The sequence below is a fragment of the Oncorhynchus kisutch genome, linkage group LG21, assembly GCF_002021735.2.
Source record: "Oncorhynchus kisutch isolate 150728-3 linkage group LG21, Okis_V2, whole genome shotgun sequence".
NCBI lineage: Eukaryota > Metazoa > Chordata > Actinopteri > Salmoniformes > Salmonidae > Oncorhynchus > Oncorhynchus kisutch.
In genome coordinates, this window is record NC_034194.2 from 33,946,219 (window position 1) to 33,963,458 (window position 17,240).

At 40.3% G+C, this 17,240-nt stretch overlaps 1 long non-coding RNA gene across 2 annotated transcripts in view; it reads left to right on the forward strand.

Moving 5' to 3' along the window:
• The window catches only part of LOC109866349 (uncharacterized), a 24,694-nt gene continuing 7,454 nt past the window's right edge, over positions 1–17,240 (forward strand). The window contains exons 1-2 of one of the 2 annotated variants that reach the window (XR_002251674.2): positions 1–160; positions 5,681–5,884. This is a non-coding gene — a long non-coding RNA (uncharacterized LOC109866349). The remainder of the gene's footprint in view (positions 161–5,680; positions 5,885–17,240) is intronic. The other variant, XR_002251673.2, reaches the window with a different exon arrangement.

Consider the following 17,240-nt stretch of genomic DNA (forward strand, 5'->3'; position numbering starts at 1 on the left):
GGATGTTGATACAGTCTGTGGAACAGCTGTGAAAGAACAACAAAGGTGACACGACATCGACAGGGTCGACGACAAAAACAAGGGGGAAATACAACGAAGCAGGTTTTAACATTCGTGTAGACACAGAACTTCGAAAATCACAGAATCACGGTGAGAAAAGGTGGGTATGCATTGTGTCTTCGACATCAACATACATGATGGCTTTGTATTATAAGGTTAGCTATCACACATTATAGATTCATACCATGCGCTTGCACAGGAGTTGAACAGGCTTCCTGTTTAGATTAAGCCACTGCAGAGTCGGCGCGAGATATGGCTCGGAAAAAGTACCACAGTCCAGAGGTGAGAAATGCGTTGTACTTCGAATTGTCCCATTATACCAACTGTTACACCAAGGACGGCTAGTTTTTAAGAAATAGAAACAGAAATACACTTTCTTTAGAAAATGTGGTGTGTTTCCTAGCTTATCTTAAACTATTTATAGTTGAGAAATAAATTAGTGGCAGTGACTGCAGAATTCACTCGTTACAAGTAATGCATTACATGTACTTAGATACATTTGAGGTACTAGTACTTTTCTTTTACTCGTCATTTCTGAAGGAAGTAACTTAACTCGTTACATTTTACCAAATAATTTCAGTTCAATATATTTATATTATATCATTGTTGTCAGATGGAAATCACATTGAATGATGAGGTTCTTATTTTATTAATCGATACAATTGGTTCCCCTATGTGTCTGTATGAACATGTCACAACCCCTTGACCAATGAAATGTATTTAAAATAGAACGTCATCTCAAATCCGTTGGCTCTCGTTGTCGTCAAACCCCCTTTAATTACCGTCTGCCTTTCTAATATTATATATTTCTAGAGTAAAATAAGTATTTCTCGGATGTACTTTTGCTGTTGAAATTGTGTTTTGATGTGACTGTAAATGAAATGGCAAGGAAGCTAAACTAGATAGTAAGCACATGTTATATAATGAAAAATCTCAGGAAGCTTTTTGTGCCATATTTGTTTATTTTATTTACAGCGTGTAGCGACAGAACCGAGGGGGGAAGAATGAAGTGGAAAGGAACGGTTCGGAAAATGATTACAATGGAGCGTAAATGAGTCTCTTTTTCCTAACGTAGTTAAGCCAAAACCACACCCATTATCCAATGGGAGCGTTCGACTACGCGTGTCGCAAGCGCATGGTATGACTATGCGTGGCGCAAGCGCATGGTATGACTACGCGTGGCGTTCCAATTTTAGGATGGAAAGTGTAATTTAACAATTAGCTGCCTATTATTATCATGTTTGGTAACGTTTGTTTTTATATTCAGAGTTTCAATGAGTTGTAAAATGTCTCAACTCTGAATTCCCGCAATTGAAGGTCAGCTAAATTTACCTAGACTACTTTTTTAAATTTTTATTTTTATTTTTTATTAACAACAAATCAATACATAAATCACATGAGGGAACACAAGCATACATAGATTACAAACAATAGACAATCTAGCTAGGGGGTACAATATCACATTACAATTACACAAGGACCTTAAGGGACATGCATATACTTACAATTCTAACAGCTTTTTTGTTAGTAGAGCATTTAACCGTCTTAAAATACAGTTCAATTTCTTTTTGTAGGGTACGAAAATGTGTTTTTCTGTTTGTAAATTTACATTTGTGTATATGAAATTTGGCCAAAAGAATAATGAAATGAATTACATAAAAATGTTTCCGCTTATTTCTATTTTATGTAAAGAATCCAAACAGTACATCTCTCCACAATAGTGTAAAATCTTCATAAATGTGTTCAATTATAAACCTACTGATGTCTTGCCACAGTTTTCTTACATGCATACAATGCCAAAAAAGATGCAAAACTGTTTTTGGGTGGTCATTACAAAAGGAGCAATTTGAGTTGATGTTTTCCTTAAACTTCTTCATATAGTGGTTGGCAGGATAATATTTATGAATAATTTTGAAGGAAACTTCCTTAATTTTGTTAACAAGTAGGTATGTGTGTGGCAACACCCACATTTCTTTCCAACAGATATTATCAATAAATCCATTCCAATATGACATAAGGTATAGATACAACATCCTGCTGAAACAAGGATCGTATCGCTCTGTTGTTGAATGGACCAAAAGAGAAACAAATCTTTCCTACTGATGAGTCAACAGGGTCAATAGAAGGTAGGCTCTGAGGGTCAGGTCTTGACACGTTCCTGAATAACATAGCAACACCTGAGGGAATGGCATCTAAAACAATTGCAAAATCTTGGTGATACAGGGACCTTGTAAAGTGATAAGAATTCTTTATAACTGAGTAAAAGACCCTCTGCATTTACCAGTTGGCTCACCAATAGGATATTATTTCAGAACCAATATTCTAAAAACAGAGAGGTATTTTTTATACAATATATCCCGATTTATTCCATATATAATATCTGTGTGGAGAAAAATTGTGTTTATAAATTAAGGACCATGACAAGAAAACCTGCCGATGAAAAGCAGAAAGTTTCACTGGAACTTTGTCAATATTATAATTGCAAAACAACATGAAGTTAAGGCCACCAAAAGTAGAGAAGACATGATGAGGAATAAAATTCCAGATAGAAGTGGGTCTTCTTAGGAATTGTTTTATCCAAATGATCTTAAAAGTATTATTTAAAGTAGTAAAATCCAGGAAATTCAGTACAACAGTACAACAGTTTTCCTAATGTAATGGGTACGATTTCTCCACAGACCAGATGCTTTTCAACTTTCTATCTCCTTGCTTATTTTACAGTCAAGATATAAAGATAGAGCACCATATGTTAGTCTAGAGATACCTTCAGCCTTGGTTATTAGGACTCAACCTTTTTAAAGATAAGTCCCTCTGTAGCCATTGATTTAGTTTCTTCTGTGTTTTTTTAATAAGAGGGTTAAAATTTAGTAAACCTCTAGACTGATCCTTTAATGGTTATGCCTAAATATGTAAGTTCTTCTTTTACTGGAATACCATAATATGAAGGTGTCACACAATATTTGACAGCTATGAGTTCACATTTATTAATGTTAAGATATGGACCAGACGCTTTGGAAAAGGATTGTATCACATTGATCGATATGGGAATTCGGTTAGCGTCATTCAGAAAAGGTGTAGTATCGTCAGCCAGCTGGCTTATAATAATTTCTTTACCAGCTATGGAAATACCTTGTACAGGACTATTATTTAAAGAATTTGCAAGAAGTTGGGTGATTAATAAAAACAGGTACAGAGAGATAGGACAACCTTGCCTAATTCCTCTCTTTAACTCAAATCTAGGTGAGGTGCCATATTTCAATTTGATAGAGCTGTTACCATTTGCATAGAGAGTCTTAATAGCCTTACAGAACAAATCCCCAAAGCCAAGTCTCTCAAAGGAGTGGAAGAGAAACTGATGCTCTACTGTGTCAAATGCTTTATAAAAATCTAAAAATAATATGAAGCTATCCTCAGTTATTAGGTCTGAGTAGTCAAGTACGTCTAATACTAGTCTGACATTGTTAGAAATATATCTGTTCCTCATGAAGCCAGACTGTGTTTCATCAATGATTGCATCCAGAACTTCTTTAATTCTTTTTGCAAGTAGTAAGGCTAATAGTCATTATTAAGAAGACAAATTGGACGCCAGTTATCGATGAGCAGCACTTCTTTTTTAGGCTTAGGTATCAGTGTTATTAACCCCTGACTCATTGTAGGAGGGAGAACATTGTTTTTAATACTCTCTAAAAAGACTTCAAATAGGAAGGGAGCTACTTGTTCAGAAAATAATTTGTAAAATGCTGATGTAATTCCATCAACACCTGGTGATTTATTGTTCTTTAGATGTTTGATAGACTCTATAATCTCTTCAACTTTGATGGGTTCATCACACTGTTTAGATTCCATATCACTGATAGAGTGAACATTATTCAGTGAGTTAAAAAACATATCTGTGGGTTCCTGACTACTACTCCTAGACTACTTAATCTTAAGGATCCGACTGAAATTTAGCGCTTTGTGATATTCACTTCTGGACTTGGAGAGCGTGCGTCTTTCTTTTTCCCCAACACAGTTAAGCCAAAACCACGCCCCGTTATTCAGATAGGCTATCTACAATGCTATGAGCGCTCCAAGTCCGGAAGTGAATATCACGTTGTGTGAAATTTCAGCCCCTGATTAATAACATTTGCCCTTGTATTTCAATATTTGAAAAATATAATAACATAATCTCCCTTAAACGCTCAAAGACAGATTCAGTGGCCGTAGCATAGTATTCGACTGAATGATTAGCTAATAAATATGAAAAATTATGAATAATAAGCATAATTACACTTTCCATCCTTACCTTGGAAGACCACTGTCTCTGTGCCGATGACCTGTGAGCGAGACAACGCTAGCTAGCCAATGGGAGCGTAGTAGAACAAAAGATGAGTTAACTATGGCAATTGATACAGTATCTGCACGGTTTGATTATTTATTACTTACATGATTCTTACCTTGATGTTTAATTCCATGCTGAATTTGTCTGATTTGCATACTAGTAACAGGATTGATAGTGAAATGTCAATATTGATTGTTGGTTGGCTGTTGAAACACTTTCCTGATCCTTGTGGATATTTAATTCTTAATTAAAAAAAATCAACATCACAATTGGTTTAAATATTTTTAGTACGCATTCACCATCACAAGTAATTGAAATTCTATTGTGAAATTCATTTTCATTAATGCTATTGAAATTGTGAAATTATTCCAATGTCTTAAGTACTGTTTTATGAAATTGAGCACATTGATAAAGTCAACTTTGAATAATTTAAACTGTACAGCCTACCTGTGCTGAGGACATCTGAAAGATGATGCTGTTAGGCTTAAATAATACATGCATGTCTATTCATTTGCAGTAAGTTGTAAAAAAAATGTTAGCTGTCACTCACAATTTACCATAGGATGTAAAACATGACCAAACTACATTTGTAACTAGTACTTAATTCATTTTCTGACTGGATACTTTTTTACTCTTACTTGAGTAATTTCTAGTGATGTAAAGTACTTACATAGTACTTTAAAGTTTTTATTTAAGTATTTATACTTCCCCAAAACGTCACTGCTCTAGAGGAGATCTGCATGGAGGAATGGGCCAAAATATGTGTGAAAACCTTGTGAAGACTTGCAGAAAACATTTGACCTCTGTCATTGCCAACAAAGGGTATATAACAAAGTATTGAGATAAACCTTTGTTATTGACCAAATACTTATTTTCCACCATAATTTGCAAATAAATTCATAAAAAATCCTACAATGTGATTTTCGGGATTTTTTTTCTTCTCATTTTGTCTGTCATAGTTGAAGTGTACCTATGATGAAAATTACAGGCCTCTCTCATCTTTTTAAGGGGGGGGACTTGCACAATTGGTGGCTGACTAAATATTTTTTTGCCCCACTGTATATGTGTCTTTGTGAGTAATTGTCTTATGTGAACCAGGCCTGTAATCATTAGCCTAAACTGTTGCAAAACAAGTTTCTATTGGACAAATTCGGGTAGGTCGCTCCCTGTTTCGTTTGCTTCCTATGAGCCATCCCCACCTCACTGCTCTCCTCAGCTGCTGTGTGTGAATGAGTGTCATACATGACTTTCCATTTTTATTTTATTTTATTTTATTTTATTTTTTTTCCTTTCCTGAAGGTTGGTCACTGCTGACAACACCACTATGGGAAGGATCTTCCTGGACCACATCGGTGGAACATGCCTGTTCTCCTGCACCACTTGTGACACCATCCTGACCAACCGCTCAGAGCTCATCTCCACAAGCTTCACCGGCACAACGGGCCGAGCCTTCCACTTCACCATGATGAGCCCGGTGATAGTCTACTACTCCTACTACAGTAGGTACGCTACATGACCAAATATATGTGGACACCTTCTTTCTTGTCGAACATCTCATTCCAAAATCATGGGCATTAATATGGAATTGGTCCCCCCTTTGCTGCTATAACAGCCTCCACTCTTCTGGGAAGGCTTTCCACTAGATGTTGGAACATTGCTGCGGGGACTTGCTTCCATTCAGCCACAAGAACATTAGTGAGGTCAGGCACTGATGTTGGGCGATTTGGCCTAGCTCGCAGTCTGCATTCCAATTCATCCAAAAGGTGTAGTAAGATGGGGTTGAGGTCAGGGCTCTTGTGCAGCCTAGTCAAGTTCTTCCACACCGATCTTGACAAACAATTTCTGTATGGACCTCACTTTGTCCACGGGGCATTGTCATGCTGAAACAAAGGGCCTTACCCAAACTGTTGCCGCAAAGTTGGAAGCACAGAATCTGCTACAATGTCATTGTATGCTGTAGCGTTAAGATTTCCCTTCACCAGAACTAAGGGTCCTAGTCCAAAGCATGAAAAACAGCCCCAGACCAATATTCCTCCTCCACCAAAATTTACAGTTGGCACTATGCATTGGGGCAGGTAGCATTCTCCTGGCATCCGCCAAACCCAGATTAGTCCGTTGGACTGCCAGATGGTGAAGTGTGATTCATCACTGCTCCAGAGTCCAATGGCGGTGAGCTTTACAACACTCCAGCCGATGCTTGGCATTGTGCATGGTGATCTTAGGCTTGCGTGCGGCTGCTCGGCCATGGAAACCCATTTAAGGACACTCTCGACGAACAGTTCTTGTGCTAACATTGCTTCCAGAGGTAGTTGGAACTCAGTAGTGAGTGTTGCAACCAAGCACAGACGATTTTTACGCTCTGCGCTTCAGCACTCGGCGGTCCCATTCTGTGAGGTTGTGGGGCCTAACACTTCGCAGCTGAGCCGTTGTTGCTCCTAGACGTTTCCACTTCACAATAACAGCACTTACAGTTGACCGGGGCAGTAGCAAGGCAGAAATTTGACAACCTGACTTGTTGGAAAAGTGGCATCCGTTGATGGTGCCACGTTGAGTCACTGAGCTCTTCAGTAAGGCCATTCTACTGCCAATGTTTGTCTATGGAGATTGCATGGCTGTGTGCTCGATTTTATACACCTGTCAGCAACGGTGTGGCTGAATTAGCAGAATCCACAAATTTGAAGGGGTGTCCACATACAGTGCATTCGGAAAGTATTCAGACCCCTCCACTTTTTCCACATTTTCTTACATTAGACTTATTCTAAAATGATTGAGGGGGAAAAAACTATCTACACACAATAACCCATAATGACAAAGCGAAAACTATTGAACTCAAGTGCGTCCTGTTTCTATTGATCATCCTTGAGATGTTTCTTCAACTTGGAGTCCGCCTGTGGTAAATTAAATTGATTGGACATGATTTGGAAATGCACATGCCTGTCTATATAAGGTCCCACAGTTGACTGTGCATGTCAGAGCAAAAACCAAGCCATGAGGTGGAAGGATTTGTCTGTAGAGCTCTGAGACACGTTTGTGTCGATGCACAGATATTGGGAAGCGTGCCAAAAAATGTCTGCAGCATTGAAGATCCCCAAGAACACAGTTGCCTCGACCCTTTTAAATGTTTATAAGTTTGGAACCACCAAGACTATTCCTAAAGCTGGCTGCCAGGCCAAACTGAGCAATTGGGTGACAAGGGCCTTGGTTAGGGAGGTGACCAAGAACCCAAATTGCTCTTTGGGAATGGAATAACCTTCCTGAAGGACAACCATCTCGGCAGCACTCCACCATTCAGGCCATTATGGTAGAGTGGCCAGACGAAAGCCACTCCTCAGTAAAAGGCACATGACAGCCTCTTGGAGTTTACCAAATGGCACCTAAAGGACAGACAAAGAGAAACAAGATTCTCTGGTCTGATGAAAACAAGATCGAACTCTTTGGCCTAAATGCCAAATGTCACGTCTGGAGGAAACCTGGTGCCATCACTATGGTAAAGCATGGTGGTGGCAGCAACATGCTGTGGGGATGTTTTTCAGCGACAGGGACAGGGAGACCAGTCAGGATCGAGGGAAATATGAATGGAGCAAAGTACAGAGATCCTTGACAAAAACCTGCTCCAGAGTGCTCAGGACCTCAGCCTGGGGTGAAGGTTCACCTTCCAACAGGACAACGACACTATGCACACAGCCAAGACAACGCAGGAGTGGCTTCGGGACAAGTTTCAATGTCCTTGAGTGGCCCAGCCAGAGCCTGGACTTGAACCCGGTCTAACATTTCTGGAGAGACCTGAAAAAAGCTGTGCAGCAACACTCCCCATCCAATCTGACAGCGTTTGAGAGGATCTGCAGAAAAGAATGGGAGAAACTCCCCAAATACAGGTGTACCAAGCTTATAGTTTCAAACCCAAGAAGACTCGAGGCTGTAATCCCTGCCAAAGGTGACTCAACAAAGTACTGAGTAAAAGGTTTGAATACTTAGGTAGATGTGATATTTCAGTTGATTATTTTTAATACATTAGCAAAAATACAAAAGTAACAGTTTTTTGCTTTGTCATTAAGGGGTATTGTGTGTGTGTGTGTATATTGATGAGGGGGGAAAAACTTTCTGAATGCACTGTACTTTTGTATGTTTTTTAAAATATATATATATTTAAACATTTCAGTCATTTAGCAGAAATTCGTATCCAGAGTGACTTCCAGTTAATCTTAAGATAGCTAGGTGGAACAACCACATGCCACAGTCATAGCAGGGGGGGGGGGGGGTCACATGCAAGTGTTAAGTTGTTGTTGTTATTATTAGTTCTTCAGGGGGGGTCAAGGTGAGTAGGAGGATTATTTAAGATATGGTTTGAAGAGGTTTCAGATGTTTTAGGAAGATGGGCAGGGACCCTGCTGTCCTAGCTTCAGGGGGAAACTGGTTCCACTATTGGGGTGCCAAGAGACCTGAGGTGGCAAAACGGAGTGTTGGGGTGTAGGATTTGAGTATAGCCTGAAGGTAGGGAGGAGCAGATCCTGTTGCTGTTCCGTAGGTAAGCACCATGGTCTTGTAGTGGATGCGAGCTTTGACTGGAAGCCGGTGGAGTGTGTGGTGGAGCGGGGTGACATGAGAGAACTTGGGAAGGTTGAAACCAGGTGAATTGCAGCATTCTGGATAAGTTGCAGAGGTTTGATGGCACAAGCCAACCGTGAGTTGCAGTAGTCCAGGCGGGGGAGGACAAGTGCCTGATTTAGGACCTGCAACATTTCCTGTGAGGTAATCTACGGATGTTGTAGAGCATAAACCCGCAGGAGCGGGTCACTGCTTTGATGTTTGCAGAGAACGTCAGGGTGTTGTTCAGGGTCACACCAAGGTTCTTTGCACTTTTGGAGGGCGACACTGGAGTTGTCAACCAGGATGGAGAGGTCATAGCAATCAAATCAAATGTATTTATATAGCCCTTCGTACATCAGTTGATATCTCAAAGTGCTGTACAGAAACCCAGCCTAAAACCCCATAGCAATGATAGTAGAGACCATGTGAGGATATGACAGAGCAGAGTGACTTGGTGTATTTAGAGGAGAGGGCCTAGAACTGAACCCTGGGGGACACCAGTAGTGAGAGTAGGTGGTGCAGACACAGATCCTCTCCATGTCAACTGGTAGGAGCGGCCTACTAGGTAGGATGCAATCCAAGAGTGTGCAGAGCCTGAGACGTCAGCCCTGAGAAGGTGGAGAGGAGGATCTGATGGTTCCAGGTGTTGAAGGCAGCAGATAGATCTAGGAGGATGAGAACAGAGGAGGGAGAGTCAGGAGGGTGAACCTGGATCAGGTTGTCAGTCAACCTACCAGGGTAGTTACAAACAGCACAGGAAATAAATGATCAAACATGTATTGATCACATTTTTACTAACGCTGCAGATATTTGCTTTAAAAGCAGAATCCAAATCCATAGGATGTAGTGATCACAATATAATATCCATATCTAGGAAAACCAAAGTTCCAAAGGCTGGGACTAATATAGTGAATAAGAGGTCACACAAGAAGTTTTGTAGTGATTCATATGTTGTTGATGTAAATAATATTTGCTGGTCTGTGGTGTGTAATGAGGAGCAACCAGGTGCTGCACTTGACGCATTTATGAAACTATTTATTCCAGTTAGTAATAAGCACCCACACATTAAGAAAGTTACTGTATAAACTGTTAAATCCCCTTGGATTGATGAGGAATTGAAAAATTGTATGGTTGCGAGGGATGAGGCAAAAGGTCTGGCAGCCCAACTAATTGGCAAGTGTACTGCAAATTTAAGAAATCATGTGACTAAACTAAATAAACTACACTATGAAACAAATTATGTAAAGAATGATAGTATAAAAAAAATGCGGCACATACAAAGCCAACTCGGCTCCTTCATTGAATCAGATGGCTCATTCATCACAAAGCCCACTGATATTGCAAACTAATTTAATTAATTTTTCATTGGCAAGATAAGCAAACTTAGGGATGACATGCCGGCAACAAACACTGACACTACACATCCAAGTATATTGGACCAAATTATGAAAGACAAGAATTGTACTTTTGAATTCCGTAAAGTCAGTGTGGAAGAGGTGAAAAAATTGCCTATCAACAATGACAAGCCACCAGGTTCTGACAATCTAGATGGAAAACTACTGAGGATAATAGGAGACGATATTGCCACTCCTATTTGCCACATATTCAATTTAAGCCTACTAGAGTGTGTGTGCCCTCAGGCCTGGGGGGAAGTTAAAGTCATTCTGCTACCCAGGAATAGTAAAGCTGGCTCAAATAGCTGACCAATCAGCCTGTTACCAACCCTCAGTAAACTTCTGGATTTTTTTGTTGTTGAGCAGATACAATTCTATTTTACAGTAAACAAATTGACAACTGAATTTCAGCATGCTTATAGGGAAGGACACTCAACAAGCATAGCACTTGGCTGATAAAATTATTGTGGGGGCTGTCTTGTTAGACTTCAGTGCAGCTTTTGACATTATTGATCATAGTCTGCTGCTGGAAAAAATGTGTTATGGCTTTACACCCCCTTTACACAATCTCTATTGCACTCCACACTGCCCTTTCCCACCTGGACAAAAGGAACAATTATGTGAGAATGCTAATCATTGTGCATGCTCAGTCCCTTCCTGTACTCCCTGTTCACCCAAGACTGCATGGCCAGGCACGACTCCAACACCATCATTAAGTTTGCAGACGACACAACAGTGGTAGGCCTGATCACCGACAACGATGAGACAGCTTATAGGGAGGAGGTCAGAGACCTGGCCGGGTGGTGCCAGAATAACAACCTATCCCTCAACGTAACCAAGACTAAGGAGAAGATTGTGAACTACAGGAAAAGGAGGACCGAGCACTCCCCCATTCTCATCGACGGATAGTGGAGCAGGTTGAGAGCTTCAAGTTCCTTGGTGTCCAAATCAACAACAAACTAGAACAGTCCAAACACACCAAGACAGTCGTGAAGAGGGCACGACAAAGCCTATTCCCCCTCAGGAAACTAAAAAGATTTGGCATGGGTCCTGAGATCCTCAAAAGGTTCTACAACTGCAACATTGAGAGCATGACTGGTTGCATCACTGCCTGGTACGGCAATTGCTCGGCCTCTGACCGCAAGGCACTACAGAGGGTAGTGCGTACGCCCCAGTACATCATTGGGGCTAAGCTGCCGGCCATCCAGGACCTCTACACCAGGCGGTGTCAGAGGAAGGCCCTAAAAATTGTTGAAGATCCCAGACACCCCAGTCAGACTGTTCTCTCTACTATCGCATGGCAAGCGGTACCGGAGTGCCAAGTCTAGGACAAAAAGGCTTCTCAACAGTTTTTACCCCCAAGCCATAAGACTCCTGAACAGGTAATCAAATAGCTACCCGGACTATTTGCATTGTGCTGCCCCCCCCCCACATACTACCTCAATCAGCCTGACTAACCGGTGTCTGTATGTAGCCTCACTACTTTATATAGCCTGTCTTTTTACTGTTGTTTTATTTCTTTACTTACCTAACAACTTTTTTGCACTTGGTTAGAGCCTGTAAGTAAGCATTTCACTGTAAGGTCCACAACTCTTTATTTGTCACGTGCGCCGGATACAACTTTGATTTGATAATGTGGATAAAAGAGTTACAGTTGAAGTCGAAAGTTTACATACACTTAGGTTGGAGTCATTAAAACTCGTTTTTCAACCACTCCACAAATTTCTTGTTAACAAACGATAGTTTTGGCAAGTCGGTTAGGACATCTACTTTGTGCATGACACAAGTAATTTTTCCAACAGTTGTTTACAGACAGATTATTTCACTTAATTCGCTGTATCACAATTCCAGTGGGTCAGAAGTAGGTACCACGTTCATCTGTACAAACAATAGTACGCAAGTATAAACACCATGGGACCACACAGCTGTCATACTGCTCAAGAAGGAGACACGTTCTGTCTCCTCGGGATGAACGTACTTTGGTACGAAAAGTGCAAATCAATCCCAGAACAACAGCAAAGGACCCTGTGAAGATGCTGGAGGAAACAGGTACAAAAGTATATTTTTCCACAGTAAAATGAGCCCTATATCGACAAAACCTGATCGGCCACTCAGCAAGGAAAAAGCTACTGCTCCAAAACTGCCATAAAAAGCCAGACTACGGTTTGCAACTGCACATGGGGACAAAGCGTGTACTTTTTGGAGGAAGGTCCTCTGGTCTGATGAAACAAAAATAGAACTGCTTGGCCATAATGACCATTGTTATGTTTGGAGGAAAAAGGGGGGAGGCTTGTAAGACAAAGAACACTACCCCAACCGTGAAGCACGGGGGTGGTAGCATCATGTTGTGGGGGTGCTTTTTTGCAGAAGGGACTGGTGCACTTCACAAAATAGATGGCATCATGAGATGGAAAATTATATGGATATATTGAAGCAACATCTCAAGACATCAGTCAGGAAGTTAAATCTTGGTTGCAAATGGGTCTTTCAAATGGACAATGACCCCCCCCCAAGCATGCTTCCAAAGTTGTGGCAAAATTGCTTAAGGACAACAAAGTCAAGGTATTGGAGTGGCCATCACAAAGCCTGACCTCAATCCTATAGAAAATGTGTAGGCAGAACTGAAAAGCGTGTGTGAGCAAGGAGGCCTACAAACCTGACTCAGTTACACCAATGTGTGACCCAAGTTAAACAATTTAAAGGCAATGCTACCAAATACATATTGAGTGTATGTAAACTTCTGACCCACTGGGAATGTGATGAAAGAAATAAAAGCTAAAATAAATAATTCTCTCTACTATTATTCTGACATTTCAGATTCTTAAAATAAAGTGGTGATCCTAAAACAGGGAATTTTTTACTAGGATTAAATGTCGGGAAATGTGAGAAACTGAGTTTAAATGTATTTGGCTAAGGTGTATGTAAACTTCCGACTTCAACTGTACTTGTCTAACAGAACACAGACGGTGTTCTTTAATGGAAGCCTATCAAATATAATCCAGTTAGAATCAGGATTCCCCAGGGTAGCTGTTTAGGCCCCATGTCGTTAGTAAAAATTGAAAAAAGCATGCCACTGACTGAGTAAAGCTAGAGTTTCTATGCATGCGGATGGCTCAATGCTACTACAGCAACTGAAATGACTGCAACACTCAAAAAAGAGCTGTAGTTAGTTTCAGAGTGGGTGGCAAGAAATAAGTTAGCCCTAAATATTTCTAAAACTAAAAGCACTGTATTTGGAACAAAATACTCACTAAATCCTAAACCTCAACTAAATCTTGTAATAAATAATGTGGACATGAGCAAGTTGAGATGACTAAACTGCTTGGAGTAACACTAGATTGTAAACTGTCATGGTCAAAACATATTGATTTGATACAGTAGTAGCTAAGATGGGGAGAAGTCTATAATAAAGCGATGCTCTGCCTTCTTAACAACTATCAACAAGGCAGGTCCTACAGGCCCTGGGTTTGTTGCACCTTGACTACTGTTCAGTTGTGTGGTCAGGTGCCACAACGAAGGACTTTGCAATTGGCTCAGAACAGGGCAGCACGGCTGGCCCTTGGATGTACACAGGGAGCTAATATTAATAATATGCATGTCAATCTCGCCTGGCTGAAAGTGGAGGAGAGATTGACTTCATCACCACTTTTATTTATGACAGGTCTGTCTAAACTACTGGCACACAGCTCGGACACACATGCACACCCCACAAGACATGCCACAAGAGGTCTCTTCAGAGTCCCCAAGTCCAGAACAGACTATAGGAGAAACACAGTACTACATAGAGCCATGACTACATGGAACTCTATTCCACATCAAGTAACTGACGCAAGCAGTAAAATTAGATTTAAAAAAAACACCTTATGGAACAGCGGGGACTGTGAAGCAAAACAAACATTGGTACTGTAGATACAGTGGGGCAAAAAAAGTATTTAGTTCTCCCACTTAAAAAGATGAGAGGCCTGTAATTTTCATCATAGGTACACTTCAACTATGACAGACAAAATGAAAAAAAAAATCCAGAAAATCACATTGTAAGATTTTTTATGAATTTATTTGCAAATTACCATTCACAACCAAAGCTCACGCTGATGTTGGCTTCGTTCTGTAGTTATTATCTGAACCATTCTGACATCGGACCGTCGTCCTCACATCCTCGGAACAGGAGGTTACATTGTCGTCAAGGCTTTATATAGGAAGGGAGAGGAGGGCATGTTTGAAAAGTTTTATTGCCAGTTATGAGCCACAATGGAGTCCTCCACTGCCATGACACCCTTTGAATCATACACTGATTGAGCATATCCCTACCTTATGAAAACCCAAATCTCACATTTTATCCCATCACAAATAATTTAATATTCAAACATTTTTAAATTGAACAACAATTCCATGTGAATCCGATAACTCTGATGTGTAGACTTTCCACTGTAAAGTTTGTCAGCTTATCATTGATGAGAATGTCTCAGATGACAACCGAACTGACATCATATTCATTAAGTACCACCGCATATGTTCAATTGGTCGGATTACCAGAATATAGTTCATTTCCCCCCACCTTCTGATGTTCCCAGAATCTCTGTTAACCAAAGGGTTTGCAAATGTAACATCAGTAGGGTAGAGAGAGGAAAAGGGGGGGAAGAGGTATTTATGACTGTCATAAACCTACCCCCAGGCCAACGTCATGACAATGGTTTGACCTTGAGAGAGGCAGAGAGTGCTGCCCAATCTGAGCCGCTTCACCGTAGCATCCATCATCTGGACGTTCCAAAATGAGAATAGGCACAGTTAAAGTCGGAAGTTTATACACCTTAACCAAATACATTTAAACTCAGTTTTTCACAATTTCTGTCATATAATCCCAGTAAAATGTCCCTGTTTTAGGTCAGTTAGGATCACCACTTTATTTTAAGAATGTGAAATGTCAGAATAATAGTGATTAGTGATTTATTTCAACTTTTATTTATTTCATCACATTCCTAGTCGGTCAGAAGTTTCCATACACTCAATTAGTATTTGGTAGCATTGCCTTTAAATTGTTTAACTTGGGTCAAATGTTTCGGTAGCCTTCCACAAGCTTCCCACAAGTCGGGTGAATTTTGGCCCATTCCTCCTGACAGAGCTGGTGTAACTGAGTCAGTTTTGTAGGCCTCCTTGCTCGCACACACTTTTTCAGTTCTGCCCACAAATGTTCTATGGTATTGAGGTCAGGGCCTTCTGATGGCCACTCCAATACCTTGGCTTTGTTGTCTTTAAGCCATTTTGCTACAACTTTGGAAGTATGCTTGGGGTCATTGTCCATTTGGAACCAAGCTTTTACTTCCTGACTGATGTCTTGAGACGATGCTTCAATATTTCCACAATTTTCCACCCTCATGATGCCATCTATTTTGTGAAGTGCACCAGTCCCTCCTGCAGCAAAGCACCCCCACAACATGGGGGTGCAACAAAGCATCCCCCTTTTCCTCCAAACATAAAGATGGTCATTATGGCCAAACAGTTCTATTTTTGTTGCATTAGACCAGAGGACATTTCTCCAAAAAGTATTATCTTTGTCCCCATGTGCAGTTTCAAACCGTAGTCTGGCTTTTTTTAATGGCGGTTTTGGAACAGTGGCTTCTTCCTTGCTGAGTGGCCTTTCAGGTTATGTCGACATAGGGCTCATTTTACTGTGGATATAGATACGTTTGTACCTGTTTTCCTCCAGCATCTTCACGAGGTCCTTTGCTGCTGTTCTGGGATTGATTTGCACTTTTTGCACCAAAATACGTTTATTTCTAGGAGACAGAACGAGTCTCCTTCCTGAGCGGTATGACAGCTGCATGGTCCCATGGTTTTTATACTTGCGTACTACTGTTTGTTCAGATGAACGTGGTACCTTCAGGTGTTTGGAAATGGCTCCCAAGGATGAACCAGACTTGTGGAGGTCTACAATTTTTTTTCTGAGGTCTTGGCTGATTTCATTTGATTTTCCCATGATGTCAAGCAAAGAGGCACTGAGTTTGAAGGTAGGCCTTGAAATACATCCACAGGTACACCGGCAATTGACTCAATGTCAATTAGCCTATCAGAAACTTCTAAAGCCATGACACCAGTTTGTGCCTTTTAAACAGCTTGAAAAATTCCACAGTCAACTTAGTGTAAGTAAACTTGTGACCCACTGGAATTGTGATAGTTGGAAAAATAGTTGGAAAAATTACTTGTCATGCACAAAGTAATGTCCTAACCGACTTGCCAAAACTATAGTTTGTTAACAAGAAATGTGTGGAGTGGTTGAATAACGATTCCAACCTAAGTGTATGTAAACGTTCGACTTCAACTGTATGTACTGCAGATATTGCACCTATACTACTTTACAGTAGTACAACATAAAACACAGTAAATAAAGTAGATTCTAATACATACTGTAAGGGCAAACACATTTAATGTATTACTGTATGTATGAAATTAGGAGCTATACTACTTTAGCATGTTAATCTTGTATACTGTTACTGTAATGTATGCTATTTTTTGTTTTTGGAGAACTGAAAGACAACCACATATTTAAAAACTAATAGGTGGCTGCCATTGTTCAAATGGTAGTTGAAAATGCCATAATGTGGGAAATCCAGCAACGGATGATTGTAAGACAGCAGCGTTTTCAGAGTGAGCTTATCAACCATAGCCTGCATTCTTAAACATCATCATGAGGCAAATCTACTGAGTCACATTTGAAAGGATAAAACGGTACAAATACAAGTAATGTACTAGTATTACACTTTTGAAACAGACTCAATGTTGCCAGTGAAATTTACTATACAGTATTTACTCTCATTTCAGAGAATCATGAAGTTGGATGCAAGTCCCACCCCCCAAGAACTCCTATTCATAGATTAATTTAG